At 41.1% G+C, this 11,353-nt stretch overlaps 1 long non-coding RNA gene across 2 annotated transcripts; it reads right to left on the bottom strand.

Annotated features, from left to right (window-relative positions):
• Nucleotides 1–376: 376 nt before the first annotated feature.
• LOC123154582 (uncharacterized) lies at nucleotides 377–4,944 on the bottom strand. Of its 2 annotated transcripts, XR_006476916.1 has the most exons (3): nucleotides 4,414–4,944; nucleotides 3,876–4,165; nucleotides 377–3,032 (listed from the first exon to the last, which is right to left on the bottom strand). It is a non-coding gene; the product is annotated as an uncharacterized lncRNA (long non-coding RNA). The 2 variants fall into 2 exon arrangements; XR_006476915.1 differs by having other exon boundaries at nucleotides 3,876–4,944.
• Between the last annotated feature and the right edge of the window lie 6,409 nt (nucleotides 4,945–11,353).

Here is an 11,353-nt window from a genome sequence, read left to right as displayed (position 1 = left end):
TTTGCTGCGTGAGCAAACATATTAGAAAATAAATGAAATCACAACAATTATATTCTTGCCATGCAACCTGTGAAGAAAAGGCATATTTATTTGTTGTTATTTGGATATATATATAGTGCATTTATTGTTCTATGTGAGTATGCATAGTAGATTAGATGTGCAACTTTTGCGAACTGAAAAATATGACATTATAGTCCACTATTAAGCTGATGATTGTTCTACTTCTAAATATGGATATTTATACTCTTTCTGGAGAATATAGTGGTTTTGAAGATTGAAGATAGGGTATTAGAGTTCTATTCCGAAAGAAATTGTTCGTCTCCGCACGACTGCTATTTTCTAATTCTGTGTAACCTTGCTTGGTGTGTGTTGGCTGTTTTATATTCTTAGTGTTTCAGAGTATGCAAGTTTTTATGTATGGGGCAAACCAATGTGGCCATAACAAGGATGAAACTCAATGAAGCATTGGTGGCAATAGGCTTATAGCCATATATATGTTTTATTAGTTGACCAATGTGCATGATGTTAGACTTCTAGTTCATGTGCTATTCTTGGAATAACCTGAATCTTAATTATCGGACTATACTTTTGGTGTTATTCTATTGACAGGTAAGTGTCACACTATCCTGAACTGTGGCAACTACTCATAGTATTGTGAAATGTTTGATCAAAATTTACCCAGAGAATTACTATGATGTTGGAGTTTTAGTTGTAGGATAATCTGGTTCTGTTGAGCATATGGTTTCATGCAAGTTGCAACTGTGATAACTAAACGGCAGGTTGCTCAAAGTTGTTCTAACTCTGTTTTTTTGGGTTATGGAGATTTCCTAATTGATAAGAATGCTGACAAATCAACATGGAACGTTGTTGTGCACATCCCAATCAAGCAAGCATCTATCAATATCATTCATATGTACTCCCTCCGTAAACAAATATAAGAGCATTTAGATCACTAAAGTAGTTATCTAAACGCTCTTATATTTACTAGTAAGCATGGACATGAAATTCACGTGCATCAACAAGATGAGACATCGTTTCTAAAAAAAAAGACGAGACTTCATCTGTGCCTGGCTTGGGAAAGATACATAGACTTGGTGAATGGTGATGCCTCCCTCTATCCTGATGAAGCATGAAAATGTACCCAAAGAAATAGTTGCAAGCGGCGTGAGCTGCTCGACCTGTTCGTTGGAACCAACTGTTTTTTCCTTTTCTTTTCTGATGTTGATTTACAAATATGATTTAGGTACCTGTGTTGTGAGTTTGAGTTTTGTGTTGGACAAGTATAGTACATCATAAGCAAGTTGTAATAAAATGGATATACTTCATAGCTAACTGCCACCTGAGTTTTCCAAGATTTTTTTTGTACACAGGTTTACATGATGTTGCCAATTAAATATAATGACAAGCATCTAGTTGATGTATAAAAGCAAAATTCAAAACAATTTGGTGAAGCCTATTGGGTGTTAACCAATAAAAGACAAGACGAATTTCCATGTATGCCAACATCAGCTAGACATCCGCTTATTTCAGTTGAGATTACAAGGGATGACCTTTACAATTGTGTCTCCACTCTCCACTTGAGAACAATAGTTTCTAAGGAAAAAAGTATAACAAACAAACATATATTCAGCTAAGAAGCAATGCATTAGAAGTGAGTCATTTGATAGCAACATGTAGTGCATATACTTGGAAATGCATGTTGACATATCATTGAAAGGAACAAATCAATTTTATGGTTTAAACATATATTTAAAGCACAAGCATGTATTACCGTTCTATCCTGACACCGGAGCTTCTTGGGCACGAGCTCGTCTGGAGACTTCCAAGATGACAGACGGCTACACAGTTTGGTTGGCCCCAAATATGGGTACAACAGCGAAGATGGCGTCGACAATGGATACTCTGGCCCGTATAACCTATGCAGATATTTTCAGTTAGAATATTTCTTCAAGCTGGTACAACCTACAGATATTTTAAATGCATTTCACCGTTAGCAATACTGCCACTCTAGGTGTTTATTATTCAAACGGGGAACACTCCCCTGGTCCAAAAAGAGAAATAGATGCATCTAGATTATTATTTTTCATCTGCATTTAAATAAGGGAAATAACTACATGCTAAACATGCCAGGGAAACTATAAATGTTTCCAGCAGCTTCTAATATATGAGAAATACAAGGAGAAGCAAGAGCATCAACATTGATCTGAGACCTTATAACAAGCATGAAATATACACTTAGTACATAATTCACCATGTGCTTATCAAGATGGCAATAAAAGGTTAATGACAGTAAAAATGGAAGTTGACCTCTCTCTGGATCATCAAATAAAGATAAAACGTTTGCCCATCGGTGTTCATAAAATTAACTCATTATTTCTAGAAACATTAATTCGAGATATATGTCAGATGTGCACTTCTACTTATTCAATTTGGAAACATCACATATTCCCTTCATTCCAAAATATAGTGCGCCTACGCTTCCCGAGGTCCAACTTTGACTATAAATTTAACCAATGAGACCAACTGCGGCAGGAGAAAAAATTGTATAATTGAAAACTTCTTTCGAATACGAATTCACTGATATAATTTTTGCTCCCGCCGCAATTAGTCTTGATAGTTAAATTTACGGTCAAACTTGAAGCACGAGGATAGAGGAAGCACTACATTGTGGAATGGAGGGAGTACCTAATAGAGTTTGACTTACTTCAAACAGAACAGTCACATGCATGGTAATAGCACTCAATTTGTATAATGCCATTTGACCTTACGATTATGAAACCCACCAAAGATCTTCTAGATGCGAGGTATAACAGTAGAAAACCCAGAATGACTCGAACTACAGGCCATCCAAACAGCAACATCAATCAGTTGGTTGCACCGATCGAAGATCTTGATGATGTCCTCGTATGACCGCAGCCTCCCTGTAGTAGAGTATGAGCTTGTGTTGCAGGCAGATAGCAAGGGAGCACGGGCTATTAAATCCTATAGGTCATTCACCCATCTCTTCCCATATCCCATCAGAACGCTAGGCACTATGAGAAAAATGAGAAAATAAAATTATGTGCTTCAGAGGCAACTAAGCAAAAACATCATAAAGCATTTGAAAAAACATTTCATACGACTTGTAAACAGGAGCATCAACATTTGGACCTGTAGCTTATATTTAACAACTAACACATAGTAAATTTACTACGCCTGTTCGCCTCCTTGTGCCTACTTCTTCTGCATCTCCAGGCTACCAAATTTGATGTAGAAAATCAACTGCAAAGTTCCAACTCCCTTATTCAAAATCTATTTGGCCAGAATCTATCTAGCTCCTAGGCATGGTTTCTTTTGATAAATATTTGTCACTTTTAACCTTTTACATATGTATACATGGTATATCATTGGACATAGTATAATGATATTCATCAAAGATATGTGTTAATGTTCTTAATTCTCTTCCTTTTAACTGGCATAATGTGAGAAAATGTGCATGGTTTAGAAAAGTGATTCTTCCTGGGAAACTTCTTACTGCATATCTAAAACCAACATCAGTGTTCCAATACACTGAGTATCATTTCTTATATCATTCTGTGATGTAAGCTTTGTAATTACTATATGTCAGTACAATCTTTGTTTTGAACCATGTCCAGAAAAAATCCAACGCCTTGGATAGCTTAAACTTGAGTAAATCATTCACACTATGTGGGGTGCCTTGTATCTCTGGCTGGACGTTTAATTAATCTGAGGTCCTTTCACAAAACAAAAAGGAGAGAGCAGCCATCGCCCATCGGTATTGAACATGGGAAGAGTTATATATACAGTAATTGTCATTGCAACATGGACAAAGCTGAATATTACTATGAAATTGTATGGCGCTGTCGGACACATACCAGTGCAGCGTGTCGATGCGGCATGTCGAGCACACCACGGGCATGAAGCATGAAGGGGCCGCAGATCGACGACGGAGGAAGGTATTGATTCGGACCGGATTGCGGCGCTGGAGCGGGGGAGAGCGCCCGGGCACGGAGACGGATGGGTCTGCCGTGACATGGCTGTGGAGACACAGCTCAAGACAACGTTTCTTGTGCCCAGCGCCATCGCGTTACCGCACAAGATTCTTTGATTCTTTTGTACTAAGAAGCATTTCTGCAGAGTCCAAACACCATCACTGAATTCTTTCCTGCATATACAGCAGATACACAAACATATTACATTCCTTTTTCAGTTTCTTTTCTTCTCTCGTTTTCTTTCTTTGGACTAACAAATTCTTTCCAAGAACGCCAACATTCCCCTTGTTTTTACTTCCACAATCATAGACTACACCTCACTGAAGCTCAAGCTGTACCCACATATCAGAGAGAGATTAGAGAGTGAGTGTAATCAGCAAAGCACAGGAGGAAGAAGAGCAGAGTTCAGAGGAGGAGTTACGTTGCACTGCTGCATCCGCTAGTGACGCCTGTCTTAGGGATGTTGGCAAGGTGCTCCTTGTCGTCTAGGCATCAGATGAGCATGGCGCAACGACTACCATGCAGCTTCTCCAAGCGGGGCGGCCGCCGTGACTCGACAGTCCCCAGCGCCGCCCCCCGCGTGCCGGGCAGCGACGACCGGTGAGGCAATAACACCTGCTCCTTCTGGGCGCACCCAGCACCGCCGGTCACCCAGGCCGTGTCCTGGGGTGCCAAGCCACCGCCGACGGCGGCGGCAGGGCAGGGCCGTCAAGCGCCGTCGGCATCAATCCTCGTCGCCAGCGCCGTCGGCATCTGCCTCCCATCGCACACAACAGGGCCACCTCCCTCGTCCACGTCCTCGCCGACGCCTACGCAGCGCTCGCCGACTGCACCGTCCCTGGAGGGACCTCCCCTTCATGGGGCTCGTCTGCCTCGGCTGCAGCGAAGGGCACGGTTGCGGGAGGCGAAAGGCGCGGGAGGAGGCGGAGGAGGTCGTGCACGCGGTTTTCTTTCTTTTTTACCGCGGGGCAGATTAGCGATCGATCGATCATGGCTTAACGCGTGGTTGGTAGCGTTAAACACAGAAAAATTAAGGGCCATTAGATTTTAATGATGGATGAATGTGATTTTTTGGATCTACTTCTCTCTTCCTTTTTATAGTGGTAGTAGATAGATTTACAGAGGGAGTAGTTGGTTGCTCCAGGGTGATGTTTTCTGCTTCTTTTGTTTTTTAATTTCTTGATGTTTAGCACGGACTTGGATTTCCATATATTGGGTAGATGCTTCTCTTATCTTGATGTTTTTTATAAGAATTTTATCAATTATTAAATATTACACTTAAGGTCTCTTTGATGGTTTGACAGTGGTCTTATCTTTCTAGCTTTCTAGACGGCCTTCATAGTTTATTAACTAATGCTACTGGTGGTGTTCAGGATCAACTCATGATCTTTTGGTTGTCGCTGTCCATCTGTATATACGGGACAGATGGATGTGATCTGATCTTTTAATTAGGAACTAATTAATTAGCAAGCCTGTCGGTCTCCATTCCTAGATTGGTGCCTTTTGTTTTTTGGTAAGTTGTGCCCTGCTGATTTCTGATTTCTGTTAGTTAGTACTACCAATGTGCCAAAATATAAGATGTTCTTGTAGGTCAAACCAGTATACATAAAAGGTCTTATATTTTGATATGGAGGGAGTATTTAAGACAGCGACGACTATCAGCTCTCTATGCTTAGTTGTTTTAAGGTTCTCTCTATGCTAAGTTGGGATCATGTCTTTTTCCCCAAATGTACCATGGGAATCATAGTTCATTTTCAATTTTGTTAGCAGACAAGGTAATATGAAATGAAGAAGAATATGGCCACATAGTGCAAATGATGCGTATGTGAAGATATGAAGAAATCTATCTGAAGGATTATGTTGTTCAAGTGAAATGAGAGAAATACTATGGAGATGCGGTCGGGGAGCTTCTACTTTGTCTCATCTCAATGATGTCCTGCTTTTTTGTTTCACCTTTATTCTATTAATTTCCTACAATTTGACGCATCCGATATTAAACATGTGCATGTAAGATTCTATCCATTGTTCTACACCTGTGCACCTGGGACATGTTTCTTGCAGTAAAACTTTAGCTTACTTGCCATGTGTTGTACCATTGAAGACTGCCACTATTTTACTCGGTTATGCTTTCAGATAGCAGTATGGCTTTCTATTTACCACATTTTTTCATTGTTGTTGCCATTGTATTATCGGCTCGATTAGCAGGTGGGCTGTGAATGACTTGTGTGTTCAACAGACTATGCTAGCAAAAGATCATTGAAGCGCCCGTTCATGTGATTTGCTGAAGGCACACTAAAGTATAGAAGGCCACCGATTCCAAAATAGCGCGTTCTAGCTGACCGCATGGCAACTACCAGTTGATGTATTACTAGGCGTGGCAGAGCGCGCCTACCCATCTAGTATTTGCTATGCCTCCTATATAAATATGACACACAATTTGCATGCTCTAGAAAATAACACTTGATCTGATCAACAACACGATCAACTGGGCAGAACAAGTTCTCGAACACTCTTTTGTTTCTTTCCTTCCAGACAGTGACGTGGCAAGGAATAAAATAGAAGGTGTGCATAGTAAAAAAATCTACCTAATCCAAGTATCATACAATATTTGGCAAAAAAGGATGTGCATACTTGAAATTTGCAAAATATGACATGCTAAAGAAAAAAGTCTCAGAATTCTAGGTGTGCCACGTGCTACCCACAAGCTACGCCACTGCTTCCAGATGGACCATGCATCCAAGATAATCAGGTTGTTCATTTTCTTCCTATCAGGAGGTGGAGTGCTGGTAACAGGAGAAGTTCACATCGGGAAGGTGGCTCCAATGGCAGACGCAATCACCGGAAGCCTAGCCTAGTTCAGTACCCTGCACTATATAATGTTGTCAATGGAACATCTAACGAGAAGGCAATCAACATCTTTCGAGACAGAGCTACAAAGTGGGTAAAGATCATTGTGAGGCGGCCCTTGTTAGGCAAGACGATCTGTCGTCCAAAGTCTTTGTGCACCGCAAGCCAGATAAAAAATTTGCAACCAAGAGGAGCCCATGATTGGATATAGCCCTGGCAAGGCCCAAAGACTGAAGCGAGTCGAAGTAAGATAAATACACCAAGGACGACAAAAAACATCATGAAGAAGTAAGCGACCACTACCAGGGATCATATTGATTTTCAGTAAGGTGAATATCGTGGAGGGCCACCCACAAACTAAGCAATTGTAAAAATTTGTCAATGGACATAGGTGATTTAACATTCTTTAGCCAACGACCACAGTAAGGGTGGCGACAATAGTATGTCTAGATCTGAATTTTGCAGGGACCAATCCAATAATGTCTGGCGCAATGGTTTCGAGAGGAACATCATTTAGCCAAGAATAGTAAAGATAAGAGTGCTCTACATGTTCCCTAAGGTAACTCCTGCACCCATGTTGAATTTGGTCCTATCACCAGTGCTTAGGGGAACACCCAAGTGTGACCATGACTTTTTCATATCAGTACGGGCAAGCCAAGCCCTTCTCGGATACATGGAGTGTTGGAAATAAGCCCTAGAGGTAGTTATTATTTATTTCCAGCTTTGCAATTAATGTTTATTTCCTATGCTATAATTACAATGGTTCGGCTCAGAGGAAAACTCATGTGCATGTGTAGTATGATAAACGGTAAATATATTCCTAGTCTCACGTCTAAGCCTACATCAAGTGATGCATGATGGTTCTATTTTCCTGATCATGGGCATAGATAATGTAACGAGGATGCCAACAACTTTAAGGACACATTGTTAGAAGAACACTTGTGTTGAAGAGACCCAATTGGTTGTTATACTACAAGATCATTTTGTCACAAGTTAATAGTATATAACACAATATGTTAACGTATGCATAATTCCTTAGAACATGAGAGTATCGTATACCTTCATAGCGGATGATGCACTTTGGTTCATGGGAATGCCGATAAATCTCACCTGGGGTTTTGTAAAGTATTGCGAAGCAAAAGGAATAGCACGCAGGAACAACATGTTCACTCGATTATTATTCTTGTGGGTATAGGGGTCAAGATGGATGTCCGCGGTTCCTCTATTGATCCATGAAGGATGGAGTTCTAGTGATGTCTATACTTTACCGAACCCGCGGGGTCACACATTAATGATCATCGATTTATTGAGTATTAGAAGTGTAGTAGCTTATGTTATTTGCATCGGAAAAGTTTGGATAAAGATATAATGTTTCAGAGAGAGAACCGGAGGTTTGTAAGAAAACTAAGTGTAGGACCTAAGTATGTCTACCAGGGGGGATGAATGGGAGTTTTAATTTTTCTTCGAAAATATCAAAACTCTCGGAACCCAGCAGCGGAGAATGAAAACAGTGTGCATCGAGCGAATACAAACTAACGAATGGAAACCAAAAGCATGCATCGAGACAAATCACATGATTGAAACAGTTCGAATGTAAAGAGGAGAAGCAGAGGTACCTAGTGATGCTCGATGGTGACAAGGAATTTGTAGACCAGTTCGCCCTTCTGCAAAAGGACTACGTCTGGTTGGAGGGGTTATGATTTAACACAGAAGATAAACTCTCATCGCCCTATTCTCCTCGACAATTGGTCCATCAACCAATGTCGATCACTCATGGTAGATACTTGAGGCGATCTCCGAACCTTTACAGACTTCTTCGAGAACCACAATTACTCTTGGTCCCTGAAGAAATTGACACCTAGTCGTCTAGAGAGTTTGTAGCTCTCAAGAGTAATAGGCGGAGCATACTGGACTTAGATCCGACTGATGTTGAACCACTATCTAATTTTTTGGCTCTTGGGGTTTTCTCTTGGTGGATTTTAAACTCAAATCATTCAGGAGAGGGGGTTACTCAATAATCTTCTCACAATCAAACGGAGCAGCCACCGGACAACGCCGGTGCGGAGTGGCTATTTATAGCGCAACCTTCCTTGGTGGAAAATGACCATTTTGGACACGCGGTCCAGCCAATGGCCAACCGACACGTTCACAACGGTCGGATTTCAAGAGCAACGGTAACATTACTTGAGGACCAAGTAATGCTAACTCCTCGGTCGGAGACAAATCTCTCACAACGGAGAAGATCACAGTCTCTTGCTGGCAAGTATTTGCTCGAAACACAAAGAGATTTCTCTCGCAACTTTCATAGGATTTGGATTTAGCATCAGGGAATAAAAGCTTCGAATGCTACACCCCTCTTGGTAGTACGGTGGTCCTATGACTCAATAAAGAGGAGAGAAACAACAAAATAAATGCTACGTCTTCACTTTGTCTTCAATCTTCTTGGTCGCAGTAACTTCCTTCGGACGAGCACCAAACCAATTGCTTCACGTCAGCAATTTTTGAGGGGTCACTCTTGTTATCATAATCTTTGGTGATAACCTTCACTTCCACGGAGGGGATTATCTCCGGCGTTTGAATCAATCTCCTCTTGACTCTAGGGACCTATTACTCTATGTGCACTAGCAAACACATAAGTCCCTTACTGTTTATGTCAACAAACTTCAAAACATAAGGAGGCAAATTATTGCACCAACAATCTCCCCCTTTTTGGATGATTGTTGACAAAACAGATAATCATCAAAGTGAAGATAGTTAAGTAACAAGTAATTCCAACAAGAGTGAATAAGTGTTACTTTGCTCGATGCTGAAATAGACTCCCCCTACATGTATGGAGGGAAAAAGATATAAGATTAATTCTCCTGCAAGTATTGAAGTATACAGAGGAAATTTCAATCATTCGAGACAATGATTCGCACTGATGACATATAATCCATCGAGATTCCAGTGCTATCATTCATAACTTCCGATAATAATACCACCTGCAAAACAAATGCTTTGAGAGAAATAATGCAGCAGGAGGGGTTATTAACATTACAACACAGAAGTTTTACAACTTAGAGCAGATAAGCTTAAACCATAAGTTGCAAACTCGCACGAAACCAAACCAAAGAAGCACAGAAAGCAAATTTACGGAGACTCGATATGATTCTCCCCCCTTTTGTCAACTAGTGTAAAAAAGGTGATGAATAACATGAGTGCAAAAACGCAGAACTCGGTTCACTCGGTGGCATTTCCAGAAGAACTGTCCGAGGTGACTTATTCTTTGGAAGTGACTGGATTAGCTTCATCTTCAACAGCAACAAATTTTCCTTCAGTGATAACAACTTGTGGCTGAGAGGAGGAGGGCATATTTGGGGCAGCCACATGAGGAACACGGGATAGCACATTGCCTCCGGTAGGTTTCTCCGTTGGTGAGGTGGTTTCAGACTCTTCAAGCAGTTTGCGAAGCTTGAGATGCAGAAGATCAGTGGTTGGCTCATGACTAGGAAGTAGAGGGGTACTCCGATCTTGGCTTCAATAGTGAAGCCTTTGTCAATATAATCATAGAGCTCTTGGAGATTGACATGCAGGAGTTGTTTCTCGGTAAAGAACTTGCGAAGCAATTTCTAGAGCCTCTTCTTGTTTTCATCTACAATCAGATGCATGATTCTGGTGTGATTGTTGAGAGCATTTAGCTCGGAGGCGAGATGTTCTTTTTCGCGTCGATCCTCGGCGATGTGCAGCAGCAGCAGTTGTTGTGTATGAAACTAAGTTCGAGTTGCGATGCAGGTTGAGGTGAAATCTTTCGGTCGCGCTGAGGGAGACATGGACCGTCAAATAGCTTGTGATAATCGTGAGGGCTTGACGCGCGTGATTTACCCGAAGAAATATATTCCATGATTTGCAAGGTAGCACGGACAGGAGGTATGTAGCTTTCATGAATTTCCTTCGCCAGATACACTGTGCGCATAGCATGATCAATAACTTTCTGGATCCATGGCGCGAAAACTTTGACGTAGAAAGGATATTGAGCATAATCCTTCAGAATACGCAGAAACATGTCCTCAACATCGAAGATATACCGCTCAGAGATTGCATAGATAGCATTCCAAAGAATATCTGAGATGGACTTATTTGCATTCATCCCGGCCATATGGCAAATAGTGTAAGGGAGCATGTGAAATAGCGTCTAATTCTCGAATGTTAAATGCTCAGGATGGGGAGGACCAATGTAGTCACGAATCTTTTCTTTATCCATAGTGCATCGAAAAGTTTCATCTGATATGACATCAATGTTGTGCACCCGAGTTTTAGTATCACCATGCTCAAAGCGAGGGAAATGGAAGTGCGAGACAAAATCTGTTGAAGTGCATTTGATGTGTTTTCCTTCACTCATCCACTCTATAATCCATTCTGAGCTGTCGGATTCATCACCAGAGATATACAAAGTAGCATAGAACTGAAGAATAATCTCTTTGTTCCAAGGATGCTCGAATTCGAATACCTTGGCGAGGCAGAAATCATCCAGGTCT

This window comes from Triticum aestivum, chromosome 7A (genome assembly GCF_018294505.1).
Source record: "Triticum aestivum cultivar Chinese Spring chromosome 7A, IWGSC CS RefSeq v2.1, whole genome shotgun sequence".
Classification (NCBI taxonomy): Eukaryota; Viridiplantae; Streptophyta; class Magnoliopsida; order Poales; family Poaceae; genus Triticum; species Triticum aestivum.
The sequence above is the reverse complement of the archived record's forward strand: the minus strand, read 5'-3'. Positions and strand labels throughout refer to the sequence as shown.